A 15,571-nucleotide genomic window follows, 5' to 3' on the forward strand; every position below is an offset into this window, starting at 1 on the left:
TCTACCATAGGGGATCTCCAAGAGGCTTAATCTGACTAGGTACTCTGCAGATGGGTTCTGGGCTCCCATTGTCCGGCATACCAGTGTAAAAATTAGGTGTTCATAATGTAGGCTCTGATATTTTTACCAATGTCACATTTGAATTTTGTTTCTGTCATCTTTGGATCACATAACCTGGTGTACTTCTTTTATGTGGACATAGATGACGTATCGCTTAGATGGCTACTTGTTTGAATATAAGCATTTAAGACCCAGATGCTATAGTGGTTGACAGCCAGGCACCATCTGCTTACTTAACCACACTTTGCTGCAGTACTTTTTATCTTCAGTGATCATTTCATGAAGATGAGTGCCTAGCAGGGCCATGTGATCTGAACTAGTTGTTCTTCAATTGGGGCTAGAGTTAAGTGGGGCCCCAGAATCCATCTGCTTGTCCCTGGGAATGCAGGACTCTGGCTTATGTGGTGGTTGTTTTATGGCCAATTCAAAACCCCAGAAGGCCAACTACCCCAACATCAGCACCAACCCAATTAGCAGGTAACAAAAGACAAACACGCAAACAAAACAAGCAGCCTAAAGGCAGGAAAACAAAATCCTATAGAAAAGCAAAAGTAAGACATTGTCAACCATCTCCTTGGGGAATAAGACCATTCCACTTGGAACATCATCAATTTGTCCAATGACATGTCCCTCTGGGCTCTGGAGGTGTGTGGAGTCTATGCCAGAACATTTCCACCATGACCTGTTGCTTCCCATATTTCAATCTCTCATTTGATTGAGCTCTGTTTACTCTAAGCATGGGATAGGTGGCAGAGGAAAACTCCCCGGATCAATTTTTACAAGCTCAAACCCCTGTCCAACAGCTGTCATGTTACTGTGAGAGGGGCATTGCGGTACTAAATATATGGTCATTCTAGGACCCTTTCCATTGGACTCCCACCAAACTAGGGGGCTCGCTCCTAAAATCCAAAGCATGTTATTCCATAGGTCCAAAGTGGGTACTCTGTTTTCCCTCCTTTTCGAGGACCCCAGTCTTCAGTCCAAGGGTGCAGGCACCTTTGAGGCAGGGCTCAGTTCATCCTGTTGGACCTCTATGTTAAGTACTTCTGATGTAGCCCCTGGAAATGCACCTTCTTGATCATGACCCTGTCCACATAAGAATGAGATGAAGCCTTTTGTGGAAAACTGAGAACATGGATGAAAATGTAAGTGGCCTAATCTCTACACTGGTGACCACAGGGCTGGGAAGACCACCTTTAGACTTAGAAGAAGACCTCCATAGTCATGAGATTATAGATACAGCTGAAAATGCACAATTTCCAGATAAATTTCTCCACAATGGCCCTTCATTAAAATGCTAAGGAGTGCAGGATATCCATGATTCCCTTTGTCCATTCTATTGTGTATGTGCCTGCTGGAGATGTGCAGGCCTCATTACTATATAAAGTCATTGTTGAATAAGATCATGCTCTCATTCTCATTCTGAAGATGAGACCCCTGCCCGGGTCTTTTCTGTCTCTGTATTTCTTTAATTACACATGTCGATTCTAAGGATCCCTTTGACTGTGGGGGTGAATGCACGTGTCATATTTTAAGTACGTCATCTAAACCGTCATGATTTTTTTCATCTACTGTGTGTTGCTTCGTTATATTTGATAATGTTTCTATGCCATGTATCCGGCACTTAGAATTGTCCCTATTGATGTTTCCACAATCTTAAACTTTCCTATTCATTTTTGTAGGTCTCTTGGTTTCTTTTAGTAGGTTTTTCAGTTTCCATATTTTACTTCTCTAGTTATGTTTCTTTGTTAGTATTTAATGTGTGGGGTGACTATTGTAAATAGCATGGTTTTCTTGATTTATTTTTCAGAGACCTCCTTGTTAGTGTAATAAAATCCCATGAATTTTTTATGTTAATTGTGGGGCCCAGCCCCACAATCAAGAGGTCCTGCAGAGAGATGTGTGCATAAAGAAAAGACAAAGGAGACAGAAAAGGGGGCGCAGGGGACTCAACACCATTCTTGGAGAAGAGAGAAGGGGGAGAAGAGCCTGGAGTTTAATCCACAATGGGTTTGAGCCATGCAAGCCTCTTGTTGTACATACACATCAAACAAATGGGCAATGTACTAATCTTGAATATTCCAAACCCTCAAGGGGGTTACTTCAAAGCGAGTTCCAAGGAGGCAAGAGACAAGAGATGCGGATACTCCTTAAGATAAGGGACAAAGGGAGCAAATGCTCTTAGATATGAGCATCCTTTAAATGTATATGTGAAGAGTCGGGTGTCTGTAGGATACAACTGTATATTCACACTTATGTGGGTAGATGTAATGTGGAGAATGTCCTTCCTGGAACATTGTGTACTGAGGCACTTTACCCATACTTCCCACTTTTCTAACTGTGAAGGCGTGTCTCACACTAGGAATGGTGTGCCAAGCCCTGTGGTCACGTGTGCTGAGAGCAGGTCATGTATTCTCCCTTCTAGGCCCTCAGTTTCTAACAGTTAATCTTGTGCCCTGCCACATTGCCAAGTCTTTTTATTGTTTCCAACTTTCCCCCCTGCAGTCTTTGCGTGTTCTCTGTATAAAGTCGTATCATCAAGTGCAAATAGTGGGAGTTTCCCTTCTTCCCGATTTGGATTCTTGTGACTTCTTTTTGCTGTTGTTTTTAGTCTATTTTTGTCTTTCCAGCTAAGTATGTGTGTTTCTTGTTGTCAGCATATTGAAGGGTTGTGAACTTTCATTCTGCTAGGCATACCCTGTCTCTTGATAGGTGCGTTTAATCCATTAACGTTCAGAGTTGTCATTGACTTGTGTGGGTTTGTTGCTGTTGTTATGATGTGTGTGTCTTGAGTTTTCATCATTGTGCTGTCGTTCGTTTCTTTGTTCTTCCTCTATTTCTGTGCTACTTTGAATACTGTTTTTTAAGTGCATTTGTATCTGACTCGTGGTGTCTTGTAAGTTGATCTCAGGTTTGTCTGTTGATTCCTTGCCCTATGTATTCCTTGTAATTCTGGTCTTGTTTTCAATAAACGATTTCTTTTTTCCTGGGCTGGTAATACCCTTATTTCCCATTCACATTTGATGGATAATTCTGCTGAATATAAGATTTTTGTTTGGTGGGATGCCCGCCCCCCCCCCCCCACCAGTATTTTATATATGTCATTCCATTGTTTTCCTGCCGGCATGGTTTCCATGGAAAAATCTGAGTTTATTCTCATTGATTTTCCTTTGTAGATGATTGTCGTCACAAAACACTCTCATGCGCCCCCCTCAACTGCATTCAGGATTCGCTTTGTCCTTGATATTGGAGAGTTTTATTATGATATTCTGCAATGTTTTTTGGTTAGGGTCTAGCCTGTTTTGGGTTATCTCACTTTCTTAAATTGTATTTTCTCCTCTTTTTTATTGTTTAGGGATGTTTTCTTCCAGAAATTTTGTACTTTTGAGGGGTTGATATTTTTGTTTCTTCTTGCTCCATTATCCTAAGGAGATGTAAGTTGTTTATCTAATAGTGTCACTCGTAATTCTTAGACTTCCTTCGCTATTTTGTTGATTATTTTCTTGTCCGTAATGAGTCAATAGATTTTTCTTCAAGTTCAATAATTTGGCCTTTAATATCTTTGATTCCATTACTTTACTCTTTTACAATGTCACTTAATTCTGTTATCTTTGGATGCATCTTCTGGACTTTTGTTAGTTTTGTGCGTTGTAAAGTTTCTCGTTTACCAGTTGATGTCCACCCCCCCCACCACACCCCATAACCCTCTTGATCTCTTTCTCCATCCCTTGGAAGCATCTGAATATCATTACTCTGCATTTTCCCCTTGGTTATCCCAGAAACGCTCTTCTTCAAAAAACCCCATTGAATTTGGGTTATTTTCCCTTGTTTGATTCGGCTTATCTGCCTTCTTTCTTACTTTCTCTTGTGCATTGATATTTTTTGCTGCTTTTATGACATTAGGATGTAGCTTTTATTGGTGGGAGGGAGGATGGTAATATGTGAGTAAATCACTCTGTAGAGTGGTGCAAGGGAGCCTCGATAGGAACCATATAACAAGAAAGACAAGAGAGAAAAAAGAGAGTGTGAATGAAGAAGGGAAGAAGGAAAAGGGGAAAATAGTAACACTCTTAATACAATATATTTTAGGGGGTGTTAATACTCACAGACAAAATATATAAAAATAAAACAAGAAAAAAAGATAAAATGGGGAACAAGAGGGAAATAAAACAAGAGAGCATGATTTGGTTGGTATTTTCTCTCAGTCCAGGAGGCTTGCAGTGGTAGTAGGCTTGGGCAAGGCAGGGCACTGGAATCTATTTGGGTTGCATGCTGGCACAGCATGCAGACAGGGCCTAGCAAGCAGGAGTGTAGTGGGCTGCAAATGGGAAGGACGTGATTGAGATTTCACTCAGTGGTGAGAGTGCATGTGGCAGTCGTGGCAGTAACAGTGGTTTGCTGAAAGGGAAGACATAGAGGTGGTGACACTCGAATGGTGGGAGCAGATGCTTATACAGCATCAGTGACTGACAGGGTTTCTGAAGAGCTCACATGCAGCAGTGCTCGGTGTTGGTAGAGTGGTGACCCATGTTGGGAGGGTGCAGGTCCTGTGGCACAGTAGGTGGTAACTCTACCCTGCAGTAGTGAGTGAGCATGTGGTGGGACAGCATGTAATGGTGGCCTTAGTTGGTGGTGAAAGAAAGTGCAGTGGCAACAGTCAGCAGTGGGGGGCATGGTGGGTGGCATGGCTGTAGTTGTGGTTCCTAGTGGGTCAATGCCCAGCCAGAGGCAGCTGAGAGTGAGAGCTGAGTTATATATGTGTGAGCTTGCTCCTTTTTTCCCTTTGTTCTTCTCCTTTGCCCATTGCCCCCCGTTCAGTTTCTGGGGTGTCTGGAGTCCTTAAAATCCCCGTAACTTTCAAGAGTGATCTGCGGTGCTGGCCCCAATCCCAACTATGTGTACCCCAGCCTGCAGCCCAGAAGAATGCACTTCAGAGGATAGCACTGAAGTTACAGCTCAGGGAGAGGGATGTGTCTGATCAGAGCAAACAAAGAGGGAAGGAGAGAGAGTGGAACACAACCTGGTCCACCAAGGCCCGAGGACAATATTCCTACTCAGAGCAGCCAATTCAAGGAGAGGACCTTAGGTCCAACTCCACCACGAGACATGACGTCCCTCACTGAACCATAGTGTTATGGGGGACAACACTGGAGACACAGTTCAGGAATTGTGCCTGATCTGACCCCACCACACTAGGGTGAAATCCTAAGGATGTGCAACAGAGCAGCAAGGGGAACAAAGCAATGAAATCCCTGGGGAGTACCAAAAATAGACTTTGGGCCCAGAGTGTGGCACCCCATCAGTCTAGACCAAAAGCCACTTCTAAAAGTCAACAAACAAACTGTTTACAGGCGCTTCTTTTTGATCATTTTTGGTTTTTTATTTTCTTTCTTTCTTTTCTGGCTTTGTTTTTCTCTTTCTTGTGTCTCTGCTCAACATTTTCTCAGTATGTCTATCTAGATAAGAGAGGTGGGATACATAATCAAGAGGAGAAAACAACCGGACCAATGGTTCCAGAGCAATATGGGAGAGGGGAAGATGGGGGAAAGGAAAGGGGGTGTCAACTAACTCAGGGGCAAAAGAACAAAAAGTGATCTAAAATCAGCGAGGCGGGCATAGGATGCCTTGTGGGGCTTGATCAAGATCACTGTGTCCCAGAGGAATTACTGAAATCCAAATGAAGGTCAAACAGAGGAAAATAAAGGAAAAGAACTAGGAGGCAAAGGATATTTACAGAGGTCTAAATACAGGCATGTACATATGTAAATATATACATATATAAAAATGATAGGGAAATTTCTGTATGTACATATATTTATATGTTAAATATTAAGGTAGCAGACAGATATGGGACCTCCATTCAAGTACTCCCTCAACGCAGGAAAACTTAGTTTTTATAACCTGTCATTCTGCAATGCTCACCTTCCTGATAGAATCACCGAAGACAAAATGGGTGAATAAGCAAATGGGGTGAAGAAACTTGATGGTGCCTGGCTATTAAGGGATATAGTGTGTGGGGTCTTAAAGACTTGAGGATAAACAAGCAGTCATCTAGCTGAGAAGCAACAAAGACCACATGGAAGAAGCACACCAGTCTGTGCAATCATGAGGTGTCAGTGGGGTCAGATATTAAAGACCCAGAACAAAAAAATCATTTCAATATAAATAAGGATGAGTGCTGAGTGGAGACCCAAAGCCCATTTGTAGACAATTGGACATCCGTTTACCAAGGGGTCTCAAGGGAGAAATGAGCTAGACAGAGTGCAGTATAGTACCAGTGTAACATACAACTTTCCTATAGTTCTTTAATGCTTCCTCCAAGCCATATATCATGACCCAATTGTACCTTACAAATCTGGTTAGACCAGAGCAAGTAAACAGGTACAGATAAGAGCTGGAAACACAGGGAATCCCCTCAGGGCCAATAATGACAGGAGTAATACCAGGAGGGTAAGGGCAATGTGTCGAGAGAAAGGGGGAGCCGATCACAGTGATCTACATATAACCCTCTCCTAGGGGTACAGACAAAAGAAAGATGGGTGAACAGAGACAACAGTCGGTTATCAAGGCTTCATAAGGGAAGGAAGGCTGGGGAGGGGGGAAATGAGCAGATTTCAGGGCTCAAGTAAAAAGGAAATGTTTTGAAATTGTTGATGGCTCCATATGTACAAATGTGCTTGACACAGTGGATGTATGTATAGATTGTTATAAGAGCTGCATGAGCCCCCCCAATGAAATTAATTTTTTCATAAATCCCCTAGCTTTCAAGTTGTTTTCTGAGTGTCCAGGGAGTCTGTTTTCAGCTTTTAGCTTTCTTCTGCATTGGTTGTTCTTTGATTGTTGTGTAATGGATCATCTTGTGCCTGTGACTTAAGTGTCTGTGTTGCCTAGAAGTTCTCTCAATGGATTCAATTCTAGACAAAAACAATCAAAGAAAAATAAATGATGAACAAAATGGCAAAGAACATACACAATGAACAAAATTCTGAAGTTGAACAAAATTGGTGGACTGACATGAAACCTACTTCAGGATTTACAGTAGGGTTACAGAGATGAAGACATCCTGGTGTTGACATACGGCAAGATGGTGAACTAGGCAGATATACTAAACTGAACCTCTTAACAAAGAACACATCGAACAAATATGGATGATAATCCTGTGCTCCACAGAAGATATGGATAAAATGCCAAGCAGGAGAAGGAGCTGAACAAAAGTATTAAGATTAATAAAATGTTGGATGAGGCAGTGTGGACATTTTGAACTTCTGCAGACAGCAGCTGTCTTTTGAGCCTGCGAACTGATGACACAAATGCATTTTGATGACTGGCACCAGGAAAGAGGGCCCCTTCTTTGTTTCCCATTTCCTTTTGGTGACCAGAATGTCATCAGTTCTCACCTTCAGCCACCTGGTGGTTCTTGATACTCCCCTACCCCCCTGATTACTCTCTGATCTGCCTGAAACAGGAGACCTACCCTGTGGATTGAGCTGTTGGTGCATCACCTGTGTCTGGAGGGTGTGAACGCTACCTCATAGACCCAGATAACACTCATTGCCATGTTACCTCTTGGCATGGAGGAGCTTCTTCCATCACCAGCTGCCCCAAATGCCAGCTACCCACTAGGCCTCATATAGTCCCTGTCCAGAACAAGTATCCTGATCTCAACTACTCTGAGTTAGCATGTTCCCTGGCCAAAGACACTATCTAAGCGGGAAGAAAGTCCATGTAGGACCACTTGTATCACCCATCAACCTTCATTCCCCAACCTTTTGACTTCTTTAGCTGACAGTACTAACCTATGTTGCTTATCTGGCTCACACAGTTTTCTCTCCTCTGATTCCGTTCCGTTCCAGGTTTTTTTCCTTTCCTTTTCTTTCATTCCCTCCTTTCATGTTTTATCTTTTTTTTTCTCTGCCTTCCTCTTTTCTTTCCTTCTTTCTCTTTGTTCTTCTCCTTTCCCAACTAATGTGAAACATCAGAAGATGTACATTCAAGAAAATGAATGATCCCTATACAGAAACCCCAAAGAAAACCAGCAAGAATGAGACCTATACAGAAACAGTAAAGAAAACCAGCAAGACACATCATTATCAAAATTACCCTAAACTGGTTCGTGGTTGGGACCTGCTGACCTTGGCGATATCAGCCCATCACAAAACCATTTCACCACCGGGTCTCCATTTACAAATGTTAACAGAAACTATTTCATAGAAATCATTTGGGAAATGGGACACTATAAATATTTCAGAATGTAGTAGAGGCAAACATCTAGGGGATCTTGGGTTTGATAGTGAGTTTTTAGATACAACACCAAGAGTAAAATCCATGAAAGAAATGGAAAAACAGAGAATCCAGCTTCATTAAAATGAAAATGTTCTGTTCCACAAAGACACGGTTAAGAGACTGAAAAGATAAATCACATATTTGGAAAATATATATCTGACAAAGGACTGGTATGTGCAACATACAAAGCTTTCTTAAAAGAGATCCTGGACATTCCTTTCAATTGCTCTTATGTTAAGCCCGTCATTGCAGCAACTGTGTTAAAGCACCTTGTTGAGAGTCTCCCTCCTTTTTGCTGTCCCTCTGCGTCACCAAGAATGATGTCGAAAGTACATGAGATGAAGGCTCACTATCCTTGCCTCTACGGAGTACTCTGACAATACTTCTTCCTGGACAGACGTGTTTGTCCTTTTGACAGGCCATGGCAAATATTCCTCACCAGACCCATCATTCAAAGGTATCCATTCTTCTTCCATCTTCCATCTTCAAAGACTAATATTCACATGCTTATGAGGCCACTGAAAATACCATGGCTTGGGCCAGGCACACCTTAGTCCTAGGGCCTTAAAGTTCTTGTATTTAGAAATAGTCTATTCAGATTCCTCCAGGGCTTTCCTTTTTAATTCCATCTTTTAAAAAGTTTTCTCCTCCATGTCTTCCCATAACTGGCTAACTAATTTATTTTCATCTCTAGTTATATACCATGGAGCAGGTATACCAGTTTGTCTATCCACACGGTTGATTTGGTATAAAGCTTCAATAAACATTTGTGGGCAGATTTTGCCTCAATGTAAGTTTTCACTTCATCTGCATACATCTGGCAGTAGACCTGTGTCGCACAGTGAGTTTGGTTTTAGCTGAGTAACAAATGCCGAGGGTGTCTTTTAAAGACACTATAAAATTTTGCATTCGTAACATCAAACAATCAGCATTCTTATTGCTCCAAATTATTGTCGGCTATTGGGTAGTGGCGCTTTTTCTGACCCTTCTTTTAAGAAGGTAGTGGTATTTCATTGTTATTTTAATTTGAAACTCCTGGATGACATTTGATGTAAACTCACTTTTCCTATTGAAGTTTGAGGAAATGAAAACGAGTCCACACGAGACAAAATAGGACCTTGAGTATATGTCACCTGAATTTTGAGCATATCTCAAGAATAGATATGCTTCATTGAACACTAATGGCAGAAGACTTGACGAGGTATGGATTTACAGAGAGACATCATGAATGAAGGAGGGAAAAGGTCCTTAAAAGATAAAACGAGAAGATCAAACAGATGTCAGAAGCGACCGTTAAACGTGTTCTTAATCTTTGAGGAGGTAAGGAAAATGGAAGAAATGACAAAGCCCCACATTGGAACAGTAAGTTTCAGAGTGAAGCTGGAGGAGACAAAATAAAGTGTTATGATGAAGAGCTCAAGGAAGTAGGGTTAGAAAACCAAAATGGAAGAACATGCTCTGCACATTTTAAATGGAAAGAAATCAAGAAAACATTCAAGGCTGAGTTGAAATGCTAAAAGATTGTACAGACAAAATATGGGATAATGCAGAAAGCATCAAAAGAACACGGAAAGAACACCGAGTCTTTCTGCCAAAAGTGCTACTTGGCATTCCAACATTTGAAGAGGAAGCACATGAGCAAGGACCAAAGGTACTAAAGGAAGAATTTCAAGCTGCACTGAAAGCATTATCCAAAAGAAGGCTCTGGAAATTAATGGAATACAAATTGCCTGGGAGAGGTTTCATTCTGTCGTACACACACAGGGTTGCTGTGTGTCAGAGCTGACTGGACGGTACCTAACAACAACAACATATTACATTTGGAGTAGGCAAAATGATAGGGCCTGGACAAAGAGCAATGATCATCCGAAGTTTGGGACAGAGAGGATGCAATGAGTCGGAGGAGCAAAGGGCATTTCTGGGGCGATGAAGTATGTAATGACAATTATAACTTTTGTCAAAATCCATAAAACTCTAGAACATAGAAGGAGCCCTGGTGGTGCTGTGGGAGACAAACACTGTACTCTAAGTGTCAGGCAGGTTGTTCAAACCCACCAGCTGCTGTGCAGGAGAAAGATGAGTTTGTCTACATCCCCAAATAGTTTTGTGGTTTTTTTTTTTTCTGAAACCTTAAGGATCATTTCTACTCTGTTTTACAGGGCAATTATGAGTCTGATTCTGACTCATTTTTTGTTTGCTTGGTAGAGCACAGAGCGTTGCATCATACCAAAGTATATGCACTGTTAATTCCACTCACGGCCAGGGAGTGCATTTTGACTCATAGTGACCCTGTACCTGGTTTCATACATGCTTACTCTTTATGAGAATGGATACTCATCCTTCTCCTGCAGAGGAGCTCCTGGTTTTGAACTGGCTACCTAGTGACTATCAACCCAACATTTATTCCACAGCTCCACTAGAGTCTCTTAGCAGCAACTATTGGTTTATAATCTGTCAATACTTATTCATTAATTACAATAAATACACCACCATATTCAAGATATTCATGAGGGAGTTATTGTATATAAGAGGTAGAAAGATCTACTGAAATTACACTGTGTGTAATTTTTCTTTAACCCCAAACTGCCCTAAATAACACAAAGTATAAAAAGAAAAAGCATGGTAGATTAAAAATAAAATCAGTTGTTAAATGTTCAACTAAGGCAAGGACAAATTAAGTAATCACAATAAATACAACAGATTAAATTGGCTAGGAGACATTGATTTTTGGAGGGAAAAGAAAACCAGTGAAAACCCGGCCCAATTCCAATGAAAATAAATCATCTAAATCTCAACTGCAAATGGACTGTAGATAAAAGGATAAGAGAGGATAATCCAGTGTATGCCTGATGCAGCAGGGCTGCAATGCTAAGGGCAGACAAACACACGGCGGAGTAGAATGCCCTGGAAGTAGAAAATTAGTGTTGGACAGGTAAAAGTTACAATGGACCTGGAAGAACCCTCTGGGCTTTACAATGGCTACTGTTATAAAATAAAAAAGTATACATTGAAATCGGATAGAAATACAAAGTAAAAATAAAGTTTCCATTAGACCTGTCAAATGAATTTTTATATTGAATTGACAAAAGTGATGGTAAAACCACAGCTTTAAATGCCACATCAAGGATTATTAAATCAGAAATGACATGAACCTGGTTAAAAAACAAACAAACAACGTTTGAAGAAACATTATCAGTAATATCAATTATATCACAGATCTGAGACTCCCCAAGATACATTACTAATAAGTTAACAAATAATACAAAGAAAAAATGTATTTTAAAAAATATCAACAGGTCACTTTTTTTTAGAACACGTTATTTATTCAATTCATTGAGGCAAAATATGGTATCTTAATGTCTACATTCACTCTCAGGTGGATAACAAGGATATGACATTATAATGGAATGAGATTTCTTTATTTTATGTTTTCAAATTTATTGGGGGGCTCTTACAGCTCTTATCACAATCCATACATATACCCATCCTGTCAAACACATCTGTACATATGTTGTTATCATGTTTTCCAAAACATTTTCTTTCTTCTTTAGCCCTTGGCATCAGCTCCTGATTTTTTCCCTTCCCTCCCCCATTGTCCCTTCCCCATGTGCCCTTGATAATTTATGAATTATTCTTTTTTTCATGTCTTACACCGACCACTGTCTCCTTTCACCCACTTTTCTGCTGTCCATCCCCTTAGGAGGGAGGCCATAAGTAGACCATTGTGATTTGTTCCCCCTTAACAACACCCCTCCCCGCCCACCCATACCCATTACCCTCCCACGATTACTGTTCCCCTTACTGGGCCTGAGAGATTCATCTGTTCAGGATTCCCTGTGTTGTGAGCTCTTATCTGTACCAGTATACAAGTTCTGGTCTAGCCAGGTTTGTAAGATAGGTGAGGGATGGGAGGAAGCATTAAAGAACAAGAGCAGTGGTTCTCAACCTTCCTAATGCCGTGATCCTTTAATACAATTCCTCATGTTGTGGTGACCCCCAATCATAAAATTATTTTCGTTGCTTCTTCATAACTGTAATTTTGCTACTGTTGTGAATCATCATGTAAATATCTGATATGCAGGATGTATTTTCATTGTTACCAATTGAACATAATTAAAGCATAGTGATTAATTACAAAACAATAAGTAATTACATATTGTGAAATATTCATTTCTAATTACAAATACTAAATGAAATTTTGTCTTGAAGCAAGGTGTCATATGGTGTCCACGCTGGGTAGTCATAGGTGAGCGTATCTGCATGTGGGCGGACCCGTCTGGAGATGGCTGGAAGAGCTGTGTCTCAGATCCTAAAAATATGGGAAATATGTGCTTTCTGATATTCTTAGGTGGCCTCTGTAAAAGGGTAATTTGATACCCAAAGGGGTCGCGACCCACAGTTTGAGAACCACTGAACTAGAGGCAGGATGTGTGTTTCCTTGCAGCTATTCTGCACCCTGACGGGCTCTTGTTTTCCTTGAGGCCCTTCTGACAGGGGTGTCCAACTGACTACTGATGGGCTTTGGGTTTCCATTGTCATCCCCCTCATCCCATTGATGTGAATTTTGTGTATGTTTTGTTTTGGGTCTTTGATGCCTAATACCTAATCCCACGGACACCTCATGATCACACAGGTGCTACTTCCATGTGGGCTTTGTTGCTTCTGAGCTAGATGGCCGCTTGTTTACCTTCGAGCCTTTAAGTTCCCAGACCCTATATCTTTTGATAGCTGGCACCATCATCTTTCTTCATTATGAACTGGTTATGTTCTATACTTGACCAATCATCAAGGAAATCTAAGTCAATGTAATATAAAACATCTTGTAAAAATTCTAGAGTTCATTAAGTAAGCATATAAAGCAGCAATTCTCAATCTGTGGGTTGTGACGCCTTTGGGGGTGAAATGACCCTTTCACAGGTGTTACTCAATTCGTAACAGTAGCAAAATTACAGCTATGAAGTAGCAATGAAAATAATTTTATGTTTGAGGAGCAACACAACATGAAGAACTGTATTAAAGGGTTGTGGCATTAGGAAGGTTGAGAACTACTGACCCAAAGTCATAAAAATTTTTTTGCAAACCAGTTATTACTATTCTAAAATATAACGAAAAAATATCATAATTTCCACAATAACCATAAAAATGGATTGAAACACATCTAATTGTATGGATAGAACATGAGCTGCACTCATAGATATAAAAGGGGTATAAATAAATGGATATACACAATCTCAGAGGAAGTATTTTAAAATGGAAAGGTATCAATTATTTTTACATTATTCTTCAAGTTCAATGCAGCCCCTATCACAATTTTAAAGGAGTGGTTTATAATTTGCCTTGAATTTCCAATTTTTATAATCTTTAAAAATAAGAAGGCATTCATTCATTCATTCATTCTTGAGACCTGGTGACTCAGAAGTTACGTGCCTGGTTGTGAACCCCTAGCTGCTCCAAAGGAAAAACCTGGCAATCTGCTTCGGCAGAGATGACAGCCAAGACTACGATCACTGTGCATTTGGATCAAAGATTCTCCAGAGGCATCCTGATCAAAAGAGGGACATGCAGAACAGAGGTTCACAAACCTATGCAAGCCAGACTTTCAAGAATCCTGGGAACTGGAGAAATCTCAGGAATTTTTGCCCTGAGATAATTATGAAAGCTTAATCCAAAATATCCCTTAAAGTCCTCTTAAAATTAAACAATAGTTTAGCTTACCTAGTGAAGGATGTCTGACAAGCATGATGTTCTTTTAAGATGTACCTGTGAGGGGTAAAATTACAAGAGCAAGTGTAAAGATTAGACAAGCACCTCAGATGATCCATGGGGATGGAACAACGTAGAAATGGAAGATGAGAATGGCTGAAAAAAGTAATCAACTTCTCTGAATTATACATGTAGAAGCTGTTGAAAAGTGTATATTTTGTTGTCTCTACAATGCGAAAATAAAATTTGAAAAAAAAAAACAAAAACAAACATTACCGCAAAGAAAACCCTATGGAGCAGTTCAATTCTGCCCCACTGGGTGGCTGTGAGCCCAAATCAACCCCCCAGCACCAGCAACAAAATGACCTTTTTCACTGGGGAGTGGCAAGTTTGGTGTCAGACTACCTTGATTCAAACTCAGCTCTGACACTTTCTGCCCAAGATGTCTTCAGCATGGTCCTTCACCTCTCAGCTTCATTTTCCCCACCTGTAAAATAAGGGTGATCATAATGATGCAGATTACATTGGCTTTAAGGAGGAAAGAATAATTTGGGAAAAATTCTTAGCCCTGTATCTGGCATATAGACTGGAAATGCTAAGGACAGCAAACATGCCACATGGCAATAACATAAGTAATAAATCAAACACAGTAATCACCTCACTTCCAATGTAACACGAGGAGCCAAATCTTACTGATTCTGCCAATACGGATGTTTTATTCTCAATGGGAACAAAATGTCCTCTGATTCCATTGGCATTTCTTCCAGAGAAGATGAAATAATGATTTTTTAAGTAACTCAGTTTCCCGTGTGTGATAAGTTTTGAGTGGCTGTTATTGAGATTTTAATGTCCTCAGAAGTGGATATTGGAAGCAAAAATACAGGAAGGGGTGAATGAAAACAAAGATTTGTTTCTCCTCAAAAAACACATTGTCTTTCGACTCAGGTCCTCATCAAGATGTGTTGGTCACATAAGCCCTTTCTGGCTGTGGTTGTAGGTTCTAGAATCCTCTATAACGCTGGTCGTCAAGCTGGTGGGCACACAGCCTGAAGGACACACAAGGACTTCCACGAGGCACACAGGATGAAAAGGTTAAGGAATCACTTCGAGATCCCAATGTCCATATATACTTTGACATTAAACCAACCATATGGTCACACTGGTTCTCCTTTCCGGCTTCTTCTCTCCTAATCCCAATGGTCTCAATTTACCAAGAAGAGGCAGTGCCATCACCCACCAGTGCCTTGCCTGTGCACATGGAAATCCATAGACTTCAGAGAAGAGGACCCACAGTGGCACAGTGGTCATGTGCTGGGCCGCGATCTGTAAACTGGCACTCCTCAGGAGAAAGACCCAGCTTTCTATTCCAGGAATGAATTGCAGTCCAGGAAACCCACAGGGGAAGTTCTACGCTGTCCTATATTCTCACCGTGAGTCGCCATGGACTCGATTTCAGTGACTTTACAGAATAAAATCCTGGAGATCTGCTCAGTAAAGACTACAACCTCCATTGGCCAAAACAATG

Source organism: Tenrec ecaudatus, chromosome 4, assembly GCF_050624435.1.
Source record: "Tenrec ecaudatus isolate mTenEca1 chromosome 4, mTenEca1.hap1, whole genome shotgun sequence".
NCBI classification, from domain to species: domain Eukaryota; kingdom Metazoa; phylum Chordata; class Mammalia; order Afrosoricida; family Tenrecidae; genus Tenrec; species Tenrec ecaudatus.